Source organism: Embiotoca jacksoni, unplaced genomic scaffold (assembly GCF_022577435.1).
Source record: "Embiotoca jacksoni isolate LCO1_2020_lvr unplaced genomic scaffold, fEmbJac1.0.p SCAF_3, whole genome shotgun sequence".
NCBI classification, from domain to species: domain Eukaryota; kingdom Metazoa; phylum Chordata; class Actinopteri; family Embiotocidae; genus Embiotoca; species Embiotoca jacksoni.
The window spans coordinates 23,188,517-23,203,393 of NW_027185381.1; the positions used below are offsets into that span (position 1 = coordinate 23,188,517).

A 14,877-nucleotide genomic window follows, 5' to 3' on the forward strand; every position below is an offset into this window, starting at 1 on the left:
CCTGCAGAAGTGAATTGTGTAACATTGCTCTCTGCGTGTGCAATAATAAACTGAGGAAATAAGCAGTGTTGCCTCACTTAATGTTAACATTATACATTATCAGGAGGTAGATTGCTGCCGGTTCGTGTTTCAAAGCACGGGGCCGTCACAAGCGGTAGTTTATGGCGGAGATGAATGAACTGTTTCCACGCCATTGTTACAGTCAAACCAGAGTTTGACCCTCGTCTGAATAAATACACTTTTTTATTCGCTGGGGGGGAAATAGTTTCAGTCATTTCCTTGACTGAATACAAACAGAAGCAGTCTGTAAATGGGGTACCTGGAATATGCTTGACCTCCTCAAAAACACAAGCATGTTGCTCAGATTCCTTCTCAGAAGAAAGGATGCTCCGGCCTACAGTCCTGCACGCTCGAACTTAACGGCAGCACGAATTCCATGAACGTTGTTGCACGTTGAGCACGATGACCAGACCCGACTGTATGCCAAACCTCTGACGCGTATCACGAAGCCCCTTACAAAACCCCTTCTGAAGAACAATTGCACTGTTCAGTGTTGACATATTTGTGCATAGTACATGATGTTCATCCACATTTGGTGTGACAACGGCCCCGTGTTGCGTTCAATCTCCTCCAGAGGAATTTTTCTCCATGTTGTGACGTTCCAAAGAGATATTGTACTTTTTTCACAGCATTCTGCAGTTGCAAAAGTTGTGATTGCTCACGTACGGCCTTTATATACCTAACGAACACAATTAGGGATGGGGCACGAATTTCGAATATTCTAATAGTCGTCAGTATCTACCAAATCGATTAGTGCATGCGACTATTGTTTTTCCTTATTTTCCTTGTTTTTTTTTACTGGCGCCTGGTTGTAATGCACCTTAAAAAGCGTACTGCCAGCCTCCATTAAATAACATGAAGAAGAAGAGCACACTGCGATATTCGATTAAAATTTGAATAGTTCAGAGAAAATTTGGAACAGTAGTTTTGCTTGAAATGCCAATACTAAACATTTTGAATGCACTCTGGTGAATGGTAAAAATATGGTAAAAGTCCAAGATTACTGGATGATGCACTGTAGCATCCACGAAGCTGCTGAGGGGACCTCAGGAGCTGTAGCTGCTGCAGGTGGAGCTATTAGGATGTCGGGATTGGTGCTATGTTGTGGGTTAAAACGGGAACTCCAGGGATCATCTTTTGTGTCCTCCAACCAGCACATACCTCACATGTATGTACAACAGAAAGGAAATCCCATATTTACTAGTCCAGCATCATCTGCAACACTTTATCTTTATGTTGTTGTTTTTTTCCTTTCTCTCGTTATTCTCACTCACCCTCAGTTTCTTCGCCTGCAGTCGTCAAGAAAGCCTCCGTGGTGCCCAATTCCAGATGTTTATGTCACTCTGAAGGGTCGAGGCGAATCATTGTATAATTACAAACGTACACAATTAAGATCCGGTTTTAAGAGCAGCTCTAATCTTCTTTGGATTCCTCTCTGAGCTGCCCAAAGACTGAGTTTTATGGCTTTGTGTGGAGCGAGTGCATAGTCCGCCTCATCGCATCCTCAAATGGAAACTCCTATAAAATATCCAGTCTTCTCTTTAAAAGGGGATGTTTTACTCTGCTTTTTGGGAATTTGCGTCTTTGAGGTCTGCAGAGCTCACACCCCCACCAGGAATGCTATGTTGTATGTGTGCAGCATAAAGATATGCCTGAATTCCCAACCTGCGTTTGTGTGTGTGTGTGTGTGTGTGTGTGTGTGTGTGTGTGTGTGTGTGTGTGTGTGTGTGTTTGGGTGCACCCTTAATGTGTATATGTGTCAGAAAAAGTTCCAGCAAATTCATATGTATCTCATTAATGCAGATGACAACACCCCCAAAGCGTGGAAAAAAAAAAAAAAACAGCAATAAAAAAACAAAACAAGCAACAATACAATTACAGTGAGATTCTTGAATGGTGCCATGTCTCAAATGAACAACAGCCCTTTCATGGGACCCAACATCATTTGGTTACATTTACTGTATGGTGGTTTACATTAAACGTTTGCCTTGAGTTTGTCCTGTGAAAGTCGTATTTCCATTGCAGCTAGTAATTGTGGGTCTTCTGTATCCATGAGTGCAGATGTAGCTGCTTAAGTCCCTTTCCATTGCCTGCATTGTGCTGTCGTTTCCAGCGTCATGTGTGGCGGTCCTCACAGACGTTCATCTATTTTCATGTTCTGGGAAAATGAGGCTCACTTTGCTGCAGAATTTAGCTTTATTTGAACTTGATACCTTCCTTGAGCTCCACTGAAACTCTATATGATATCTTTTCTTTTCTGTACGTTAACCTTCAACACTCCAGAGCTTTCTCTTGTTTACAGTTGTCGAAAATAGTTGGTCTCCTTTTATCCTCCTTCCTTTTAAGTCACACTTCTCAGACACTAAAGATGGGATGGAAGCCACAAGTGTTCTCTCCCTGTAATTTTCCATGTCTCCCTAAGCTCAGAGCATGAGCAGATGGAGATGCAGCGTTCTCTCCATATGTGTGCATGCACACGTGTGTGTGTGTGTGTGTGTGTGTGTGTGTGTGTGTGTGTGTGTGTGTGTGTGTGTGTGTGTGTTTTGAAATATCCAAGACAATCATGTTTCGGATACTCCACTCTTCTCTGGATTTCCCGCTCCTCGCTTAGTTCCTTTTTGATCATGCACTTGACGTGTCATTGGGCAATGGTGCAACCGCGTTTTGTTGAAATCTTAGGGCCTGAAATGAATTTGAACATCGCTAGCAACAATTCCTCAACCTCACAAAGCCACACACTTCCTCCTCTGTCCCCACCCACCGCCTCCTCTGCAGCTTTGGTCAGGGGGACCTGGCTGGTGATCCCAGTGTCATCCCTCCTACTTTGAAAAGACAGAAACATTCCCTGACCCTTTTCTATGCAACCTCCCTACACGCACACACACACACCCACACACACCCCCACACACAGCAACCCCCCCACCCCCAACCCCCCAGCCAGACATCCCTGTCTTGTCCCAGCTAGCTAGCGGCTGCAGAGCGAGGGAACAGGAGGCCCCACGACTGAGCCAGCTGTTCCAGACTCCCTCGCTGCCCTGGGCCCCACATTCCCTCATTCAAGGGAGCTTTGTAGTTCTGACATCTTGGAACAGTTGAGCAGCTCAGCTTCTAATGCTGCTGTAATGGTGAGAGAGGCAGAGACAGAGAGAGGGAGGGGAGGGAAAAAAAAAAAAAAGAATGAGACAGGCTTTATGTGTGCTTGCTTGTTACGCTCAATCTCTCCACTCCTCCCTCCCTCGATCCCTTCAGCCCCCTCATCTTGAATCCCTTTACTGTACTTTACCAGGCCTGCACTCGCGTGTTTTGGTTACATGATTCCACTTCAGCGCATTTTAAAATGCAGTCTAGCGTCGGTACCATATTACACTAGACGCAGTTTGCAGGGTCGTGCCATAGTGCACCACTCTGTATGATAATCTTTAAGTTTCCATCTCGTCCATCGTAATGTTCCATACGGCGTTGTATCTGTTGGCTGAACTTTATTCCTATTTCAGACCGTCTGAACCTCGCTGTGGTGTAATGTGTTTGTACCAGGCACCTAAGTGTGTTCGTGGGAGTTTGCTCGAGCTGCTGGTTAGATCATACTTCACTGCACTGAGCTGCACTGTACTTCACTGCGTGGCTGCTGTCATTGCAAGCGATGGCGTCCCGGGCCGTGTCTTTTGTGAGCTGTGGAGCTATCAGCTGTTGGGATGTACTGTACTCTACTGTAACTGTGACTCCCCTCTGCCTTCTTCACTGCTGCTCAGCTGCCAATTTCAACAGGAAGGGAAGCCTGTGGATCATGAATCAAGCAAGTTTACAGAAATCCGATGTACATTGAGAGGAAAAGGAATAAAGATGCATGCAGCTGTGATGTGTTCATCTGACGTAGCCCTGTTCAGAGGGTGTTATCGTATGAAGTACAATGACCTTTAACAGCAGCCTAAAGCCTGACGATCAGCGTTAAGTTCAGTATCATCACCGAACGGCAATTGCTTAAAGGCAGTTAAGAAAGCATGCCCTCATGTTTGTTTTGGCAGATGACGCCTTTTACCTGCCAACAGCGTGCCGCTGTTGTTTGCACTTAAATTGCTTCCTGTGTGTTCATTTGGTACGCCTTCACTCCCAGAGCTATCTCTGCCACAACTTATAAAACATATGATCGGCATAGTTCCCATGGCGCTACGTTTCAACTTGCTGAACTCCAGGACTTTTGCCAGCCTTGCACTTTACATGGCCCCATTTCTCCTCAATGACATGCCATTCAGGAAAGGCCAGTTTTATGGGGTAATCAAGAGGGTTTATCTAAAGTTATGGAATTGTAGATCTCAAGACCGGACTAATTGCTCTCTCCACTCCCTTGTCACAGTGGAAGTGCTGTTTGCTTAGGCCACTTATCCACCGCAATCAGTTCAAGTCACTTTTGCTCCACAGAAAACTTCATGGGAAACTCGGTCTGATTAGATGCCAAGAAAGGTTTAAACATCCCACCCCTGTACAGTTTTGTGCACGTGTGCTTTTACGCACTTATGTGCGCGCACACATATCCGCGGTCGTGCATCTACGCATGAGTAAACGCGTTTTCCTGCCTTTCATGTGGGAAAGACGTGTGCCTGAAAATAATGGGGCTGGCCGCCAAAAAAAGAGACTCCATTTGCGACAAACAAAATGGGCACATAGCTCGACGGAGCTCTCTGGTCAATGACATGCAGACCTTTGAAATTCCTCCAAGGACAAGTTCCTCAATGGTGTCACTGATGGCGCTTTCATACGCAGATGATGCACATTTTTCTCTCTCATCCCGCTTTCCTGCAGATGCGTTACATGCATGCTGTGAATATCCTCTTGTTTGAATTTTGTAAACATCAGAAACAGAGTGTCTGTATACGAGAGTGAGACTTACAAGTAGAAAGAAGAGTGAAAGATGTTTTGTTTCTTGTTGTAGTACCTGCCGCTGACCATAAGATGGAACTGCTGCACTCATTTTAATGCCTCCCTCCAGGTTCTGATGTGGTGCTCACATGCCATAATGAGTATACTGAGGGATACTTGTTATATGCAAGCATGGCATCAGCTGAATGACTAAATGAATGAATGGGAGGCTTGAAAATTACAAAGTGCTTCTGGAATATCAGAATTTATGATTTTAGGGCACCATTTGTTTTAAACGAGACCACCATGGGATGCTTAGGGGCTCGTAGGGAATCACATGTGTACAATAGGCTTACAGTGACAGTACAGAGAGACCGCCTAAGGGTGATAACTGTGGTGATATCACCAGAACACATTTGAGGTTGTCAAAATTTGCTGCACAGTACGAATCCATCAATGTTATTCTTATTATTTTTAACCTAAAGCTTGCATTAGAAACTGGAGGTGTGGCAGCACAGGAGGCAGGGAACTGTAACGGAGGGTTGTATTATGGGAAATGTAGGATCCCATTTTTTGGGATATACCCACACTACAAACTAAAAATCACACTTCAGCTTCTGCTGCTTTGATATTTACAATTCTTTATTCATTTTTTTTCTTAAATCTCTAAGTCCCCAGCTTTATGTAGCTGCAATAATAACTCCCTGCATTAGTCACTTTAATGACACTATTTCAGTGTAAATTGACTGGACACAGTTTAACAAATTACAATGTATACATTTTAGTTGCATGTAGTTTTTTAAGCAGGCTACATTATATGAGAAATAATTAAAGACAATATCATGTTAATTTCACATAACTCCTGAATTGTGAGCCTTAATAATTTATAACTGAAGATTAGTTTTTTTTTTCTTTAGAGCCTGACCAATTTATCAGTTGGCCAACTTTATCAGCCAATCCTGGCCGATCATGAAAACTTTTACAGAAGTTAATGCAGAAAAAGGGCTTAATTTATTTATATTTATATATATATATATATATATATATATATATATATAGTTTAACATATATATATTCTACATTGTATATAACTTTACAATACTTATATCCTATAAAGTATAGTTATTTGCATTTTGCTTTACTGTTTTTACTCACCATGATCATCTGAAAATGAACCCAATAAAACCCTTTTAAATTCCACCATATGCACGTTAACTCCACCACCTGTGCTCATTTTTGTTGTTATGTTATTGCTGAGTATCCCTATATTCACACAAAAGAACAACACAGCCTCAAGCAGCATCGCAAATACAATGCACAAAATACAGTGTTTACATTGGACATATGTATGTACAGAATTTTACAAAAAGAAGCTATTTTTGATCAGTTGGGAATTTTGGATGTGGGGACTCCTCATAATGTATGTTGGTACAGATGAGGGAGTTTAAGTTTTTTTTTGTTTTGTTTTTTTCCTCCATTCTTACAACACAGGCACCTGCCTTTTTTATCTTTTTTTTTTTTAAGACACAAATGTTTTAATCTACGAGACTAGACGGGTCTCAAAATTGTTCAATTGTGTAAAGTGATCTGTGGTTACATTTGGATCACATTTCCAGCGCTCAGAAACTTTATGAACATACATCCTGGAGCTCTGGAGGTTCCTCTGGGCTGGGTGTTGTTTCAAGCCCACAGGTGTGCAACCATCTGAGGCAAAACCGTTGAACCAGTGTCCCTTGAAAGATAATTGGCACTGTACCAGCAAAACCAACAACTCTCTTTGATCCAGCCACACCTTGCTCACTCTGCATTTTGATTATCCGAGTTTTCATGCAGTCAGCTTTACATTAATTGGGCACGTATGTGTCTGTATGACCGTTCTATCGAATGTAAAGAGAAGTGACGGACCTGTTTGAGCATATGTGGTGTAGTTTCTGTTGTATATGTGGTTCTATGTGAAACTTGTGTCCATGTTTACATGTTTGTTTACTGCCGTTGACAGGCAGACGTAGAGAAGTGCAGGTAGTTTCCCTGACTTAAACCACACACTTCACGAGAACGCCACATGGTCAACTGCTAACCTCATTTTGTGTGTTTCTTTTAGGCTACATTGCACTCTTATATTTAAACCACTGTTATGAAATTATCAGCATCACGGTATCCTTTAATTTACGTTGCCATGACAATGTATTTCACATTTCATCCGCAGTGCAATACTTCAGTTCTTGAGAGCATGATTTATAGCACCTTGTGGCTATACAGAATAGTGTCATGTGTTACCAGAGTCTCAACCTCATTGTCGTCACAGTTCATCAAACATGTAAAAGTTGGAGCATGGCGTGTGCGCGAGGCAACAAAGCAGCCGTTGTCAAGTTACTAAACAGCACGATGGAAACACAGTGACGCAGAGAGGACTGCATGCGCGTCCTGTTCTTGGTATTCATTTTTTGGAGGATTTCTATGAATGATTTTTCTATTTCCTGTTTAGTTTTTTTTTTTTTTCATTTTGTATTGCATGACACAACTTGTATACAACTATTATTGACACTCTTATAACAATTTCAATTCCACCACCGATCATTGTGTTCATAGAGAAGGTGTCTGCAGGTGGCCCATGGTTTGTAGGGATGAGGTTCAAATATTTCCAAAGTGCATCTATAGATAAGAGCATATGTGGCCATTGGATGTTACATTAAATTCATTAAAAAAAAAAAAAGCTGCTAATTGTGAAACCCAGCCAATGATGGCACTCGCGCCCTGTTGCCTTTTAGCTTTTTAACATTCTAAACACAAACAGCAAGAATGATTGCATTTTATATTCATGGGCATTTCTCTAATGATGCATGCTGTTTGCTATGCATACAATACAATACAATTCAAATCCATAATGAAAATGTGAAGGCTTCCCAATTATTGTTATTAATTACAAAAGAGGATGGAGTTGACTTTTACAAGCAGGCCTAATTTTAGATACATTGATTTCAATAAAATGTTGACCTTAAAATGTTTAAACAGATAGTGGATCATTGGTGCGGGAAATTAAAAAGATAAATTGTATTTCTCCAAATAAGGATGCAACACCTGAATAGTGTTTGGCGCTTTCCCTAATTAATTGAAGGAGGGAGTAACTGACATTAACTCTAGCTATTCATTAAATTATTGAACTTGAGTATCACTCAAGTAAGCTAGAAACACTGATCCAAGAGATACCTATTCTGCAATAGATAAACTATTAATTCGTCACATTACCGCTGACTGTCACATTATTTGTCCTTTTCTTCACCTTCTTGTCTTCAGCACTAAAGGTATTTGGTCTTTTTGACATGTTATATGGATTTGAATTTGGAAACTGATTATATGAATACATGGATAGAAACCGGTGTTATCTTCTTGGCTAATATAATAATAATAATCGACACCAAAAGACTGTGAGGGCCTCTGGACCAATCAGAGAGTCAGTTTCCTACAAATATAACATGCATCGGCGATAACATCCAAAAGCTCTCAATCTTAGCAGATAGGAGTCTGTGCTGGGTAGGCTATTGGTGAGGAGATTATTTCATAAGAGACTGTTTCATTAGATAGGTTGCTACATATCGAAAAACACGCACAAAACAAGCGGAACAGAGGAAATGATTTGGAAATAGCACGTTCGAGTTTCCTGTTGGACACAATGGAGGATGTCTTTGTCCGCAGGCCAATCTTGTCATTCCACCGATGATGTGAAAAAGTTTAGTGTACCAATTGTTGCTGACTAAACAAGAACATCCACTAAAAATATTAAACTCCAAAACCTACAGACAGCTTTTTTTCATGTGTCTGCATATGATTGCTGTCAGTTCATTTCAGGTTGCTGTGTGTGTGTGTGTGTGTGTGTGTGTGTGTGTGTGTGTGTGTGTGTGTTTGCACAGTTAAAAATTCTGAAGGGTCACATCCACCAATAAAGCTTGACAGAGACCACCTATTCTCTGTTCATTTCCACATGATTTGATTTCAGGGGAGCATTCATTCAAGAATGTGACTCGGAAATAAGACACCTTGATGAGCCATTGTGCGTGGTGTAATGGCAGTGAGCAGGAGGCCTCAGGTGGAGCTAGTGACTGAAGGTTTGACGTGCGTAGACCGTAGGCCTGGTGGGACAAGCCGGGGATTAGAGAGGGGGGGGACGATTTTCTTTTGACAGCATTATTGCCATTTTAAAGGTACACGCTGTAGTTTAATTACCAAAAGTAAAACACTTGTTAAACTCACTGCAGCATTTGTTGGGCTGGTTTTCATTCGAAAATGTTCACTACCACTATCTTGATTTTCATACCGGTTTTCAAAAAAAGAAAGTTGCATTTAACATTACGTTGCAAATCTTTAGTTTCCATGCATTTTAGAGGGGGAGAGTGTAACCACAGATTTATTTCTGTTAACTAACAGACATCCCCTAAAATGCAAGTTATTGTTAAATACTGCAATTTATCGATGTTTCCTAATTGCGTCACGTCATCAGCGGATGCCAGCTTACCAGCTGCACACAGAAAAGCCCAAAGTGGCTGAAGAGCACGCAACTCAGACAGCTATATGGCTAAAAAATAGTTTGAAAAGAGTGAAATAAGGCGTCCTCAATTTAAGATTTACTTACCTCAATTAAAGTACGCATGCCGTGCCTTTTTTGCAGATTTGTAGGTTTTGCCTTTTAAAATGCAAATATGTTTGTGTCGATGTAGTTTTGGTATCAAAATCCGGTACAAAGGACGAGGCATATTTTGATAGCTGATTGTACTGAAACCATTTAAAAGAAATGAGGTTCGGCAGCGAGTCCTTGTCATTTGTGAAGGTATTTATGACTCATTAAGAGTGCATGGCTTCAGAAACTACTGTTGTAATGACTGATGCAGCACCACCAGGCTACTGTTTGCTAACTGTGACTTGGAGCGAAAGATGGTCCACCGTGCAATATTTGCTGACTGAACCTTTAACTAGGTGGATGTTCAGTGGGTCTTGGAACGAGAGCAGACACTGCGAGACCCCTTAATCCTGTCTTGTCAATCAAAGGGGCCAAAAACAGTCATTAGCAGTCTTTCACTCTCTGCTGCAAAAGGGGCTCTGGCGGAAGCTGAGTAGAAGTATGAATGCCGTCGGCTGCTTCAAACAGTCACAAAAGGATCTTGTCATTTATAATAAAACCAGCGTAACTCCTGTAGTTAACAACATTGTTTGCGACACAACCATCAGACAGATTTCTGGGAGGTCAGGGTTGCTTTATATGAATTGAACATCTAAAGTACGTGCTGAGAGAGAACGTGTGAAAGAGAGATGAGCAACTATTTGTTACATTTGTTATGATGGTGATATTGAAGCGGGCTAGTGATGCATCATTATGACCTACTTGTGTTGTTGGCAGGGTGGCGACCGGTATAACGGCGTTCGCACTAGCTTGTATCTCGCCGACTAGAAGCGAAGAAACCTGAGGAACATTTGTCACTGTGAAGCAAATATTAACACTTCTCAAAGTTTTAAAATGACAAAGCCAAGGAGACGCTACTGACTGGATTTAAGTTCAGTAGTTTAACATCTGGCGTCACATCTTCATTAACTACTTTGTCTCCTCCTTCCTCTTTTCTTTTTGATGTGGACAGTTATGAGTTTTTGGATGTAGTGGGAAGACAAATTGAAGGAAATAAGCCGGCGGTGGTGTGTGGTCGCAGCGTGACAGTTGCTGTGTTACTTATGTATCAGTCTGCCGCTCTTGCGGAGGGGCCCGAGACAGAACGAGGGTCTTCAGAGATTTCCATCAGCCGTCGACTCAGATTTTCGAGCCATCTGGCGCACCGAGGCCGGGGCCGTGCAGCTTACCTTGTGACTCTGTGTGCGCCGTGGCCGGCAATGTTTGACTTGTGCTTTCAAGGTCATGACCCTCGACTCATTTCCTTCCAGGCACCCATTCTGACAGCAGGGTTAAGTTTATATGATACCCCTGGATAAGTGCTACTTTAAAGTGCCAAGTTTCTGAAATCAGCCCTCTTAGCTTTGATACTCTGGTTTCTGTTGTGACCCCGCTCCGTCCATATTGGCCCTCGGTCCATCTGGACAGGCCCCCACACATGCACACACACCCACACACCCACACACCCGCCATCCTTTATTAGTACACGACTTTCCACCCCAATAGGATGTTTCCCAGATTATTGTTTTTTCTCATCATCAAGGTCTGCATTTGGCAGCTAGTGATCACTTTATACCAGACTGTGGTAGTTTTAGTCTTTTCCATGGTAGTAAGGAGATGTTAAGACATAATACATATTCATTTAAATATCAGTATTCTGACTTGCATCATGTTTTTTATTTAAATGAGTAAAATATGTAGCTATAAATAAATATATCAATACAGCAGTCATCAAAAGAACATGTATTGTCCCTGCTAAGTTTAGTGTGTCTGTAATAACCATTCTCAAATATTTGAAGGGTTTTTGGTTCTGTGTGGTCGTTCACAAAGTAACTCTCCCTTGAGAGCTGCCCTGGAATTTGTTGAATCTTTGAACCCTGTGCACAGCCGGCTGGTTTCACAAGCCTGAGGAATCTTTCAGTGGCCCTTGGTGCCAGGAGGAGGGCATCAGGTGTCGGGCCGGAGCCTCAGTCCTCCTTTCTCTGGCTGCCCTGGGGTTTTCGAGGAATGAAAAAGCGAGTAACAGTTCCCAAAACCAGGAATTACTAATTAAGAGTAAAAAGAGGGGGAAAAGTTTCCAATGTTTTCTCCCAGCACCTGTGTCTCTCTCTTTTTCTGTCTGGAAAAAAAATATTGACACACTGAGTTAAATGTGTTCATTTCTGCCTCCATACTGCAGCAGACTGGTGGAGGAGTTTAGCTCCTTTCGGTGGTATGCGTGAGTGTTGCTGTCCTTGACAGACTTGGACCTCTGATAGATGTCAGCTGGTCTGCAGGACTGAGAGCAAGGGCAAGGCTGACTGCAGCATCCCCCTCACAGGTGCATCCCATCTTCCACGAAGGACAGACCGGCTAGTGAGGCTGAGCAAAGGAGAGAGGCACAAGGACTTCACTAAATAGAAGGACTAGTTGTTTTAAAAGCAAGGCATAAGCATTATCGCAAGCCCTCATGTAGGTGCAAACTTGTCACTGCACTTTTTAATCTTTAAAAGAAACATATTTACCGGAGAACTTCCTGTTTGTTCAATTTCTTCTTGAGCGAAAGACACATTTACCTTGCCAGAACCGAGACACACCTTGTTTTGTATGATTCTTTTCTATTTTTTTGATACCCTTCATTCGTCTTATGTGGTATCACTTGAGCAAGCAGCGACTAAAAATGGAAAAACCCTGGTTGGTTTTGATTTGAGATAAGTACAAGATTTGGTTTTTGTGTTTGAACATCGTTTGGGCTGTGGCCTAGCGACAGTTTCTTAGAATTTGAAGTTCACAAGCTAAAACCTCTCTTACGTGTCATGGGAGTTTTTTCATTTTACGCATATTTTGTAATGAGGCCTTAATTTGATTGTATTCCAAAAGATAAAGTCAAAAAAATGCTATAATTTTCATGGCTAGCAATGAGCGTGGTATACAGATATGTGATATTACTATATAATACTAATCAGAACACGTTGGTGTAGGAGTCTCCGTTGCCAACATACATACTGAAAATTTTAAATTTCGTACAGTCAATATAAGGCAATGTTGCATAAGCATTCAGGAGGCAGTCCATAATCCTTTTTATATGTTATTCCTGTAGTTAGTTGAAGTTGGGGCTTTTTGTTTTTGAACCACTGTAACCTTAAAGAACTAAAAAGATGCTCTACGGTGCACCTTGAAACCTCCTTCATGTTTTGATGAGGCCGCGTTGCAGCTGTTTTCTGATGAAAATGTGTGTACCGGGATGGTATTCATGAGCTTGAGAGGCTTGCTGCCCACTTACTGGGAGTGGTAGTCACCTTGAGCGCAGTGTCATGGCTCAGGAATGCTATCAATGATCGCTATTTTTACGCGATAGCTCAGAGGCAAAGGAGGAGGAGTGCGATAAATGGCCGGGCACATGGTTTACCTGTTTGAACTCAACATCTTTGATGGGTATGGATAGTGTTCAGACATGAATGCTTGGGTTATAATTACAGTATATTAAGGATATGGCTGTTGACCAAGCATTTGTGGGAGTGTTAACCGATTTCTTGAATGTTTGAAGTTCCCCGAAGATTTTAGTGTAGGTACCCTATTTACGGCCTACATCGCTATTTATTACTGCCTACATCGCTATTTATTAGATACAGTAGGTGATGGTTTTGATCGTTTATTAAGTGTCATTGACATGAACTTGTCCTGATTGAATTTTAAGTTGGGTGAAGGACAACAGAGGTTGGAGGCATCACCCTGGAACACCGGCTTTGAATGTCAAGCCTGTCTGACTTGGTCAGAAGTTCAGCCATTCCGCATTCTTGACTAAAGGATAAAGCAGCCCTAATCCCCTTTACCAGGTAGCTAGAGTTGGCAGTGGAGCCAGAAATTCCTACAGCATACCGATTTGGGGAAGTTGCTAGGGTTTGGATGGACAATTTGAAACAACAATGGAGTACTCTCATTCAAAGAAAAATAGGGTTTAAGTTCTGTGAGAAAGTACTGCCACCACAGAGATAGGTACCATGTGGAATGTGACATATTTAGAGTGCTTTTGAGTCAGAGGCATTTGCCACAAGTAAAAAAAAAAAAAGTGGGCAGGGTGATTTAGGGCGTCCAGAAGAGCTGGGAAAGGGAGCCAGAAAGACAAAAACAAATAACGATTGGACGTGGTTATGGACGGTAGGGATGTATGTTCCTGATCTCATGACAGCCAGGCCATAGTGTGAGCCCCCAGCCGGGGCAGACTATAGTAACAGCAGGCTCTACAGCAGCTTACCTGGCTATCAAACTGAGCCAATGACCTGCCAGCCTTGCATCCAATAGTCCAATGTCAGGGAACAGGATCAGCCCGACAAGAGTGACTTCAGAGACACAGAAGGCAGCATCTAGCTCCTTTATCTGCCTCCATAATGCTGCCAAAGACTAAGGCCTCCACAGAGGTGGAGCAGCATTACTGACCTGTCCTGCTGCTCCTCTCAGGCCCAGTGGATTAGCTGTGAAAAGGCCCCTAGAGAAAAACTGTGGGTGAAATACATTGGGCCGTCTTTGTCCCGTCTGTCTGCTGGGCTGGGGAGCACTGACTTTAGCCCTCTGTCAACTGGGCCCGGTGAAACCCCTCAACAAAAGCTATTCATCTGTTGTACTGTACATGCCAAATGGCTGGCATTCCTCTTCACGAGTTGTTTTGTAAGCCGCATCTGTCTGTCTGTCTCTGCAATTACGAGTCTGTTAGGAGAAGAATGGTTTCTGTGCAGCTGGGGTTTTTCTGCGTTTGCCGAGTAGATCTGATTAACCTTCTGTCTGCTCATTACTGACCAATGGCCAGACGTGTTTTTTTAACTGATTCAGTCATTGAGACACAAGATTACATTTTTGCTTGTACAAGAGCTGCACTATTCAAGGTCACATACAGGTTCTTTGTCAGAGAACTCTAAATTGTAATTACAAGTATCCGGCTTATCAACCGTTCAATACGACGTCTTTCATTATATTTGAATTGCTTTATTACTCACTTGTGATGTGTTCATGTGTGACTAAATGCTAAGTTGCTGCTAGTCGGAGGAATTTACTCGAGGAATAAAAAAAAAAAAAAAAAAAAAGCAAGTAACAGGTAGCCAATGCAGATTTGAGAAATTGCATAGTTTCTATAGGCCAGTGTGAGTGTCTCCCATAAACTGCCAGCTCATTGTCATTTCCAGGGCGTCAAATACTGACGTTTGGTCGAACCCACGTGCGTCAGAAAGATCCCCACAAGGTGCCCTTTGACATTGTGACCATGATGATCCGGGTCGAAGAAGGAGGTCATGGAGTCATGAAGAAGAAAAACTGATAATGTTGGTGTAGGAAGGAGGTCA

General features: G+C 42.3%; 1 protein-coding gene across 1 annotated transcript in view; it reads left to right on the forward strand.

Annotated features, from left to right (window-relative positions):
* The window catches only part of ccnd2a (cyclin D2, a), a 145,264-nt gene that overhangs the window by 20,239 nt on the left and 110,148 nt on the right, over positions 1-14,877 (forward strand). The gene's annotated exons all lie outside the window — the stretch shown is intronic.